The following is an 11,098-nucleotide window of genomic DNA, read 5'->3' as shown; positions in this document are numbered from 1 at the left end:
GCAAGTACACAAAACCACGGAACAATCCGCTCTCTGATCCGTGTCTCGTTCTCATCATCAACGATCCACTCTAGTTTGTCCAGTTTGTCGCCGAGAACTAACCCAAGCTATCGACTTGCACCAAGCCAAACGCAACGTCCAGCTCCAGCTGATTATACATTCAGTTCTCCACCGAAACGCACATTCGACACAAGCAGTGAGGAAGCCCCTATCCCACTCATCGCAGTCGAGCCTTTCCTGCCAGCGACCAGCAGTCGTCCCGGCCCTGCGATTGAGTCGGAAGACGGGGTCTTCCGACCTCCAACGTTTGGCAAGTATGATCAGCGATCCACTATTTCTTCGCCTAAGAGTGTCTCAAATTCCAGTGTACAACTGTATCGCGATGAGAAAGCAACAGACATTACAATCCTCTATCAAAACGTAGGTCATTCCACGTCGAGCATCCGTGCGAGACGGTTGTAAGTCCGCGTACGGTCTGCTTCTCATTCGGTTTTTTTTCCCTGAAGTACAGGTAGCGTTTTTTTTTTCGAAAGTGTTTTGAAGCATAGTGCTTGAGTGGAAGTGGTGCTTAGCTGTAGCAGTTAAGTAGCCATTTCGTTGGTTTTGCAACTACGCAAAACTTTGTAGTTTATTCGGCGTCCATCGCAGGCGCAGGCATCATCGTCCCACGCCGACAGTCATCATCCATCGTGCGTCTCCACCAACACAGACGCTGCCGTCCTGCCACCATTCATCCGCCCAGTTGCAGTGTTGGGTGCGGCGAGAACACCAACAATAGCGTGGTTCGCTTCGACCGCACCACCGGCGAGTGTCCATCGAGCTAGTGTGTGCTGCCAGAACTGTTAGCCGGCGACACAGCAGTGTGAACGCAAGTATTTAATTGAGCTCCCTCTCATTGTTCCCCTCTCTTCTCCATCTTATTGGAATAGTTTTTCTTTCTTTTTTACTCGTCTTCCCCTCTGTCCCAAATCATTATTTTGTTTGTGTGTGTGTGTGTTTTTGTTCAGCCCTTGTGATAATAGTTTAGTTATAAAATAGATTGTGCCTCGCTGCAGCGGCGTTTTTCGTGTCCGCAATGCGCGAAGGCGAAGTTGGCGGGGGTACTTCGTATTCCATGTCAGATGTTTCGTTGCATTCGGGTGTTCCAAACCAAAACGAAATGGACACCAGCAACGCTAAAATTTCCTCTACGAGCCCCCGTCCCAAGGTCTACCCTCACGACTCTAGTGGGCCGTATGTTGTTTTCTTTCGACCCAAAGGCAAACGTTTGAATATCAGCCAGATCAGCAAAGATCTGGAAAAGCGATTCTCATCTGTCATGACCATTGACATGGTTGGGTCCAGTAAACTCCGTGTCTCGGTCAGTGATCGCAAACAGGCCAACGAGATTGCCACCTGTGAACTTTTCACTCTCGAATATAAGGTGTATTTACCGTCAGCAGTGTGTGAGATCGCGGGGGTGGTGACGGAGGGAAGTATGACATGCGACGATTTGAAACAAGGTTTCGGTCGTTTCAAGAACGTTTCTTTGCCTCCTGTTGCGATACTGGATTGCAAACAAATGTATTCGGTGTCGCAGGAGGGAGAGAAGCGGAGTTATTCCCCGTCTGACTCTTTCTGCGTCACTTTTTCCGGGTCCGCACTGCCTGACTACGTAGTGATTGGCAAACTTCGTCTACCTGTTCGCTGTATGTACCGAAGGTGATGAATTGTGTTAATTGCAAGCAGCTAGGCCACACCGCTCAGTACTGCTGCAATAAACCTCGCTGTGCATCATGCGGAGAGAAGCATGTGGAGGGCGCGTGCAAGACGGCACCGAAATGTGTCTATTGTAACAAAAGCCCTCCACATGCTCTTGAAGCATGCCCAACGTACATACAGCAGCGAATCCACCAGAAGCGGTCTCTACAGCAGCGTTCTCGGCGAAGTTACGCCGAAATGTTGAGGAAGGCCGCTCCTCCACTCGTTTCTGATATCACCTACTCGTCTCTTCCTTTGGACGATCAAGGTAGCTCTGACTCCGAGGTTGGAAATGGGGTTCCCTTTGTTTTCAATGGCTCAACGAGGAAGAGAATAAAACAGAGCCAGCGACCCTCAAAAAAGCCTAGAAAACAGCCTCAAAGTGAGCCCCAATCCAACATGGTCAAATTCAAAGCGGGTGGAAATACTCAAAAACGTTCAACTTATGTGGTTTCCCATCGAGATGATGGAGAGTTTCCACCGCTTCCGGGAACATCTAAAATCCCAGATGCCCCATTTTTTTGCGATTTCTCAGCCAGAAAGAGAGCATACAGAGCGAGCAGAAGAACTCCCGAGCGCTCCAATGTTCACACTTTCTGGCATCGTGGAGCTCATCCTCAACTTCTTTGATGCTTCCGACCCCGTGAAGAACATGGTCAAAACTGTTCTTCCTATTCTGACTCCTCTCCTGAAGCAGCTGGCTTCAAAAATGCCCCTCCTCGAGTCCTTTGTATCCTTCGATGGCTAACTTAGTCAATAAGGGTAACATGATTTCGATTCTACAGTGGAACTGTCGAAGTATTCTTCCCAAATTAGATATTTTTAAATTTTTGGTTAACAAATTACAATGCGATGCTTTTGCTTTATGTGAAACATGGCTAACACCAGATGTGAACCTTCATTTTCCTGATTGCAACATAATCTGCCGCGATCGGGCAAATCGATATGGAGGGGTGCTTTTAGGGATCAAAAACCGCATTCCTTCTATAGAGTCGGTTATGCCCGAGCCACGGTTGCTCCTGGGAGATTTTAACTCCCACGGAACAGGCTGGGAGGAACTGTACGACGACAACCTTTCATCAATGATATACGACCTCTGCGACGACTTCAATATGTCAATTTTGAATACAGTTACACGAGTGGCTCCTCCAGCAAGAAATAGCCGTCTACAGAGTGTATGTAATTAAGAGTGGCGACATGTGCCGCATTTGACAGGTCTCCTGCTCGTTTGGAACACGGTTTTGTATGGGAATGACAGATGAATTCTGTTCCAATTCTGACAGTGTCGCCACTCTTAATTACATACACTCTGGCCGTCTAGATCTTTCCATTTGTTCGAGCTCATTATCGTTGGACTGTACTTGGAAGGTGGTCCATGGTAGTGATCATTTGCCGATCGAAGTCTCGATTTCCAATGGACGTAATCAATCCGTTTCTGTCGACCTCTCATATGACCTCACAAAGCACATCGATTGGGGATCATATGCGGAGGCCATCATTGATGGCGTAATGTCGATAGAAGCACTTCCCCGCGAGAAGACTACGAGTTTCTATCCCAGTTGATTCTTGACAGCGCTCTTCAGGCACAACGTCGGCCAGTGCTAGGAGCTTCGGTTCGTAGGAAACCACACAGTCCGTGGTGGGATGTCGAGTGCACACAAGTTTATCGCAAGAAATCCGCCGCGTTCAAAGAATTTCGGAAACACGGCTCGATCGTACATCACAAACGGTACATTGCGCTCGAGATCCAGTTTAAGAAACTGGTCAAAGTGAAGAAGCGCGGATATTGGCGCACTTTTGTTGAAGGTTTATCGCGCGAGACTTCAATGAAAACTCTGTGGACCGTCGGGAGAAGAATGCGCAACGCGTCGTCCGTAAACGAAGATCGTGAAAGCTCGTCGCGGTGGATACTCGACTTCGCAAAGAAAGGTTGTCCGGATTCGGTACCGGTGAGGCAAGAGCTACGTGATGCTTTTGCTGACAGGGATGATATGGATCGCCCCTTTTCGATGATTGAATTCTCATATGCTCTCATTTCATGTAACAATTCCGATGGATCGAATCAGGTTCAATTTGCTAAAAAACCTCGCTTATTGCGCTTGTTCAACCAGTTACTGGAGTGCAACATTGTTCCGGATGATTGGAGGCAAGTGAGGGTGATGATAGTTTTTTGTCAGATACACAATTTGGTTTCCGCAGGGGCAAGGGAATGAACAACTGTCTTGCGTTGCTTTCTTCAGAAATTCAGCTTACTTTTGCTAGGAAAGAGCAAATGGGTTCAGTGTTTTTGGACATTAAGAGGGCTTTTGATTCAGTTTGCGTTGATGTCACCAATTTTAAACAATTATTTGTACAATTTGTTGTCAGAGAAGCGTATGAGTTTTTCTCATGGTGACTCGGCAACTTCACGAATTAGCCACATGGGTCTCCCCCAGGGCTCATGTTTGAGCCCCCTACTTTACGATTTTTACGTCAGAGACATTGATGAATGTCTCATGCCAAATTGCTCGTTGAGACAGCTTGCAGATGATTGTGTTGTATCCATTTCGGGGCCAACAGCGGTTGATCTGCAAGGACCATTGCAAGATACTTTGGACAATTTGTCTGCTTGGGCTTTAAAGCTGGGTATCGAATTCTCTCCGGAGAAAACTGAGATGGTTGTCTTTTCAAAAAAACATAAGCCGGTTAAGTTCTCGCTTCAACTGATGGGTATGACAATCACTCATAGCATGTCTTCTAAATACCTCGGCGTCTGGTTCGACTCAAAATGCACCTTCGGGAAGCACATTGTGTATCTGACACAAAAATGCCAGAAACGGATCAGAAGATCTTATCACGTTATACCGAACAACCATTCTGTGGGTCCTCGAATACGGTAGTTTCTGGTTTCAGTCCGCGGGTAAAACACACATGCTGAAGCTTCAACGGATTCAGTGCCGTTGTCTCCGTATCGCGTTAGGTTGTATGAATTCGACTCATACGATGAGCCTGGAAGTACTTGCGGGAGTACTGCCGTTGACAGATCGTTTCGCGGAATTATTGCTCCGGTTCCTCATCCGCTGTGAGGTTCTCAATTCATTGGTCATTGACAACTTCGAGAAGCTGCTCGAACAAAACCCTCAATCTCGATTCATGGGTATTTACCACTGGTATATGACGCTGAAGGTAAGCCCATCTTCGGTTGACACCAATCGTGCTAACTTCTTAGACTCTCACAGTTCCTCTGTTACTTTTGATCTGTCCATGAAGCAGGAGGTTCATGGAATACCAGACTTCCTTCGTGCGGAGGTCATACCTCCATTGTTTGCAAGCAAATACGGGCACGCCAGCGAGGAGAGAAGCTTTTACACAGATGGATAAAAAAATGGATGACTCCACTGGTTTCAGTGCTTTCAACGTTTTTCATGACGCCTACTTTAAGCTCAATGAGCCTAGTTCCGTTATACTGCTGAGCTAGCAGCTGTATACTATTCACTCGGACAAATCGCATCCCTATCTCCTGACCACTTCTTCATCTTCACTGACAGTCTAAGTTCCTTGGAGGCTGTTCGGTCAATGAAACCGGTTAAGCACTCAGCGTATCTTCTGAATGGGATACGAAAAGCTTTGAGTGCCTTATCACAACGGTCTTACACAATTACCATGGCTTGGGTCCCTTCTCATTGCTCGATCCCGGGAAACGAGAAAGCGGACTCTTTGGCTAAGGTGGGCGCTATGGAAGGTGATATTTGCGATCGGAAAATCACCTTCGATGAATTTTTCACATTAGTTCTTCAGGAAACCTTGAACAGCTGGCAACATAAATGGGGAGTTGGGTAGATGGCTGTATTCAATTTGCCCGCAGGTAGCGTCCATGGTTCAAAAAATTGAATATGGGACGTCTCGTCATTCGAACCATGTGTCGTCTAATGTCCAATCACTACACTTAAAACGCACACCTCTTTAGAGTGGGACTCTCGGAAAGCAATCTCTGTGTTTGCGGAGAGGATTATCAGGACATCGATCATGTCGTGTGGGCGTGCAAGAAGCATCGTAGCCCCAGATCTGCGCCAACTGAACATCTCCGGGTTCGAGAAAAAAAAACCAAAGCCTATTAGGGAAGTGTTGTCGGGCCTTGATCTCGAGTACATGTCCCTGGTCCACCAATTTTTGAAAGTTGCTGATGTAAGACTGTAATCATTGTCTACCCATTCCCTTGTCTGTCGAACCCCATTACGAATGTCTTCCTCTTATTGTACATTTCAATGTCTGTCGTTAATCCCTTCCGTATGTCTTTTTCTCGTCGTTGTTTGTCCCGTTACAGATGTGAAACATCCCGAGGAATGTCAACTTTGTGAACATCAGCAATGTAATTACTTAAGTACCCTAAAATCCTTTCCTTTCCTACTGTATTATTGTATTCCCTAACCTCGACTAAACCGCGAGTCTTTCGGTTCCCCAAAACTCGAGCCAAAACTAACACTATGTATAAGAATCAAGAAATGTATTGTTAAACCTGATCCCGGCTACGTAACGCTTCACGGCAAATGAGCCTTCCAAATAAACAAAAGATTAAAAAAAAAATCAAAACGTTGGTGGTCTGAACACCAGCATCGACGACCACCGCCTCGCTATTTCCAGTTCCTGTTTTGACGTTATAGTGATAACAGAGACATGGCTCGACTCCAGAACACTTTCCAGCCGAATGTTTGGTCACGATTACGAAGTATTTCGTTGCGATCGGAATCAATACAACTACTGGTGGCGGTGTCTTGATTGCCGTGCGTTCCGGAATCAAAGCAAAACCAGTTGAAAGCGATTCTTGGAGGAGTCTCGAGAGATGGGTGACCGAAGACTGTTCCTGTGCTCCCGTCTGATCTGGTCCGTGACATACAACTCATCGATACTCACTGCCAATCAGTCTTCGTCGTCTTAGAAACGGCCACTCCGACTGACGAAGTGCTTGTCCTGGGCGATTTCAATCTGAATGGTGTCTCTTGGTCCGTGGAAGCAGTACCACAGCGGTTTCATTTACCCTGATCCAGAACATTCGATGCTACATGCTGGTTCTGTCAGTCTTTTGGAAAGCTACCGCTCTGTCACTCTTAGCCAAATTAACAGCATTGTGAATGAAAACAAAATATATTTTAGATACCAGATAAAGATTGTCGCTTCGGTTCCCTTTGTTCTGCTGTCCGAAACATGTGAGGGACCGAAATCCGTCCACTTCGTTAGATATCAATAAATTAAAGAGGGATTGTGGGAATTAATTTATGAATCAATAATCTCATCCCGATCTTATACTTGACAGTAAACTTTCTGGCCATTGAAATCGAAAGTAGGCTCTGAAATTAAAATAACATAATTGAAAAACAAATCGCCACTCCGCGAACGCGAAGTTTCAGGTGCCATTTTGTTTGCACGTTGGACGCAATTGTACCGAAAGTGGCTGTTTAAATTGCAAATCGCAATTAATAGAGTAAAATCAGCAGTATAAATAACAAAAGGATTGCTTCTCAAGGTGCGCTATTTACAGTGTTAGTCTAACCAATTGATCTGCTTTAATTTAAATATTCTGTTAGAAAATAGCTGTACGGATAATGATCCTATGATTCGAAATCCGTCCACGATGGAAAGATTTCGATTCAAGAGGTGTTGATTTTGTTCGTAATTTTATCATATTTTATATTACAGTAGCCGTTCGATAACTGCAAAATGTTTATTTTTCAGTTAACGAATGCCGTTCGATAACTGCAACGCATTCTAGACGTCAAACGGTTGTCAATCGACGTCAGATGCAATAAAAGTGCATCTAAATGTGCAGCGCAATGCAGCTGTCATTGAGTCTGACATCAGTTTGAAGTTTAGCGGTCCGATAACGGCAAAACTGTTGCAACTATCGAATTGCAGTTAAAAAGCATTGCAGTTAAATGACTTGCAGTTATCGAACGTCTACTGTACTTTCAGTGCAATACAGTGGAGCAGATAACAAATAGAAGTCCTCGTGCAGTTAGATCAATGACGAACGTTTTATTTGCATTAGATTTGTATTTTCTAGAGGCTTTTTCATATAATGAAGTGCCTAAATGCACGGGTTTCGATGCACCACGGTACCTAACTATCAAATCGTATGTATTTTTCCTCTATTGATATTTAGATCCCCTATCCTCGCCAGCAAAAGATGTTCCGGACTGCGACAATCTTTATCTGGTAACTAAAATATCTTTTATGAAAATGGTCGCACTTTGGACCAATGCTTTGTAAGCAGACAGGACAATGTACCGCTCATCTTGCCAGCACCTTATTGCGCACTGGTCAAAAATGCTGCTCATCACCCTCCACTACTTGTCAGCATCGAATACAGTCACGTGCACGACTTCATCGAACAAACTGCCCCGTGTCAGGTGATTTTAAGAAAGCCGTCGACTTAAGTATTAACGTCGACTTAAGTATTGATGTTTAAATCAAATGATTAATATAATAAAAAAAAATCCTTTATTATCCATAAATAGTTTATTTTTATTTATTTATTTGTTTTATCTTTTATTTTTATTTTATTTTTATTTTATTTATTTATTTTTTCACTAATACCAAGTATAGTAGAAATGAAACCTTTAAAGTTCCTGCAGGTGAACCTTCATCATGCAAAAGGAGCTTCTGCTGTTATGAGTAGGAGATTCAAAAAGGAAGAATTTGGCGTGGCACTAATTCAAGAGCCATGGTCTAATAAAGGGAAAATACATGGTATAGACATACAGAACTGTAAGTTGTTTTATGACGAAAAACAAAGTTCGCCAAGAACTGCTATTTTAGTCGATAAAACATTGAAATGTTACCCCATTACAAGCTTTTTAAAACGGGACGTGGTTGCGATCATGGTTGAGGTGCCAACCACCAATGGAAAAGCTGAGGTTGCTGTAGCTTCGGCCTATTTTCCGGGTGTATTAACAAGTCATTCATCGTTATGGAAACTCATGTGAATATGTACGTTATGTGGAAGATATTGATTTGAAAAATGTATTGGTAACCACTTTCCCTTCGATGGGACTTCGCAACCCATGAGGTCGCAAAGTCCGACGGAGGTCCTTTAGCTTAGTTGGTTAAAGCACCAGTCTAGCGTACTGTAGGGTCATGGGTTCGAGTCCCATCGAAGGGAAAGTGGTTACCTCCAATACATTTTTCAAATCAATATCTTCCACATAACGTACATATTCACATATGAGTTTCCATAACATTGTAAATTAACGTCCAAGTCGAGTGGTTTAATCCCCGGAAATAGGCAATTAACTTTGATTGAACTGAAGTCATTCATCATTGGCTGTGATAGTAATGCGCATCATACCGTGTGGGGTAGTACAGATATCAACAGTAGAGGTGAATGCTTACTTGAATATCTCTCATCTAATAATATTGATATTTGCAATAGGGGAAATGATCCAACATTTTCTAATGCAATTAGACAAGAGGTCTTAGATCTGACACTGTGCAACGGTGCGATTTATGAAAGATATGCAAACTGGCATGTCTCCAAGGAAACATCATTGTCAGATCATAGACATATTGTGTTTGAATTGAGTTGGGGAAAGAAGATTTCATTAGAAGATTAATTTCAAGAACTGGAATATTTTTCCCAAAAGGTAAATTATAAGATTTCAAATGCTTTCTACAACAGTTGTCCTACGAAACAGTCGTCCTCTAATAGGGACGTTCCGTGGTGGAACTAAAAATTGGAGAAACGAACCTGGAATTGGACTCCGTATAGGAGTGCACTTTCTGAGTACAATAACGAAATAAGAAAGTCCAAAAGAAGATCGTGGGTTCAAACGTGTGAAAATATTAGGAATACTCCAGAAGTCGCGAGATTTCAGAGGGCACTTGCAAAAGATCATACTAATAAACTAGGGAATCTGAAAAAAAGGATGGATTTTCCACACTAACTTCTGGTGAAACATTAAAGTTGATTATGGAAACCCATTTTCCAGGATCGATTATGTGTAGACCCAACAACAAGTGGTTCGTTTGAAAGTCAAAGATGTTCAGCAAGAACAACTAAAATGCCTGATGATGCGAAAAATGTTGCACAAGCCTTGGCTGACGATATCTTTACGAAAGTCAGGGTAGAGAATGCAGTGAGATCTTTTGAGCCTTATAAATCTGCCGGACCGGACGGAATAATTCCAGAAATGCTTCAAAACGGAGAATCAGTGCTGATTCCGCCGTTAATTGAGATTTTCAAGGCAAGTCTAAGACTCAATTATATTCCATCTTCATGGAGGAAAGTAAAAGTTATTTTCATACCAAAAGTAGGAAAGCGAGATAAGACGCATCCCCAAATCATTCAGGCCCATTAGTCTTTCATCAGTTCTGTTGAAAGCTATGAAAAAGGTGCTGAGTGATTATACTCAAATTACATGATTAAACATCCACTGTCTAAGTTCCAGTTTGCTTACCAGTCCGGTAAGTCAACGTATACGGCACTTCATACAGTGGTATCTTAGGTGGAAAAAAGCGCTTTCGGTAAAAGAAATAGCACTTTGTTCTTTCTTGGACATTGAAGGAGCTTTCGATAACGCTTCTTATTCGTCAATGGATCGCGCTATGAAGAAAAGAAACTTCGACACGAACATTATCAAATGGATTCACACCATGCTTGCAAAAAGAGAAATCTCTTCAGAGCTGGGAAGTTCGTCTCTTACAGTATGGGCAACAAAAGCTTGCCCTCAAGGAGGGGTCCTCTCACCACTAATGTGGTCCTTAGTTGTAGGCGATCTTCTAGGAAGCTTAGAAGATAAAGGTTTCGAGGTTGTAGGCTTTGCTGACGATATTGTCATCATAGTGAGGGGGAAATTCGACAATATCATTTCTGAAAGAATGCAATGGGCTCTAAATTTCACCCAATCGTGGTGTATTCAGGAAGGCCTTAGCATTAATCCGTCAAAATTGTAATGGTGTACCATTCACTAGAAAAGGAAACTTGATCTAAAAGCTCTAAAGCTTGGAGGACTAGAAATTCAGCTTAGTGAACAGGTCAAATACCTGGGAGTCATTCTGGATTCTAAACTAAACTGGAATGCTCATATTGAGTGTGCGATCGGAAAGGCAACTAGTGCCTTCTGGATATGCTCTAAAACATTTGGAAGAAAATGGGGCTTAAGACCAAAAATGATAAAGTGGATTTATACTTCCATTATTCGTCCAAAACTGACATATGCTGCTCTTGTATGGTGGCCAAAAACAAAAGAGTTAGTGTCCATTGCTATAACGGGAGCGATGCGTAGCACTCCTTCAAAATCGTTAGATGCAAATCTAAATTTGCTACCATTGTATGAATTCGTGCAGTTAGAAGCGGAAAAGAATATGCAAAAACTTAAACGATTGA

Source organism: Armigeres subalbatus, chromosome 3 (genome assembly GCF_024139115.2).
Source record: "Armigeres subalbatus isolate Guangzhou_Male chromosome 3, GZ_Asu_2, whole genome shotgun sequence".
NCBI classification, from domain to species: Eukaryota; Metazoa; Arthropoda; class Insecta; order Diptera; family Culicidae; genus Armigeres; species Armigeres subalbatus.
The sequence above is the reverse complement of the archived record's forward strand: the minus strand, read 5'-3'. Positions refer to the sequence as shown.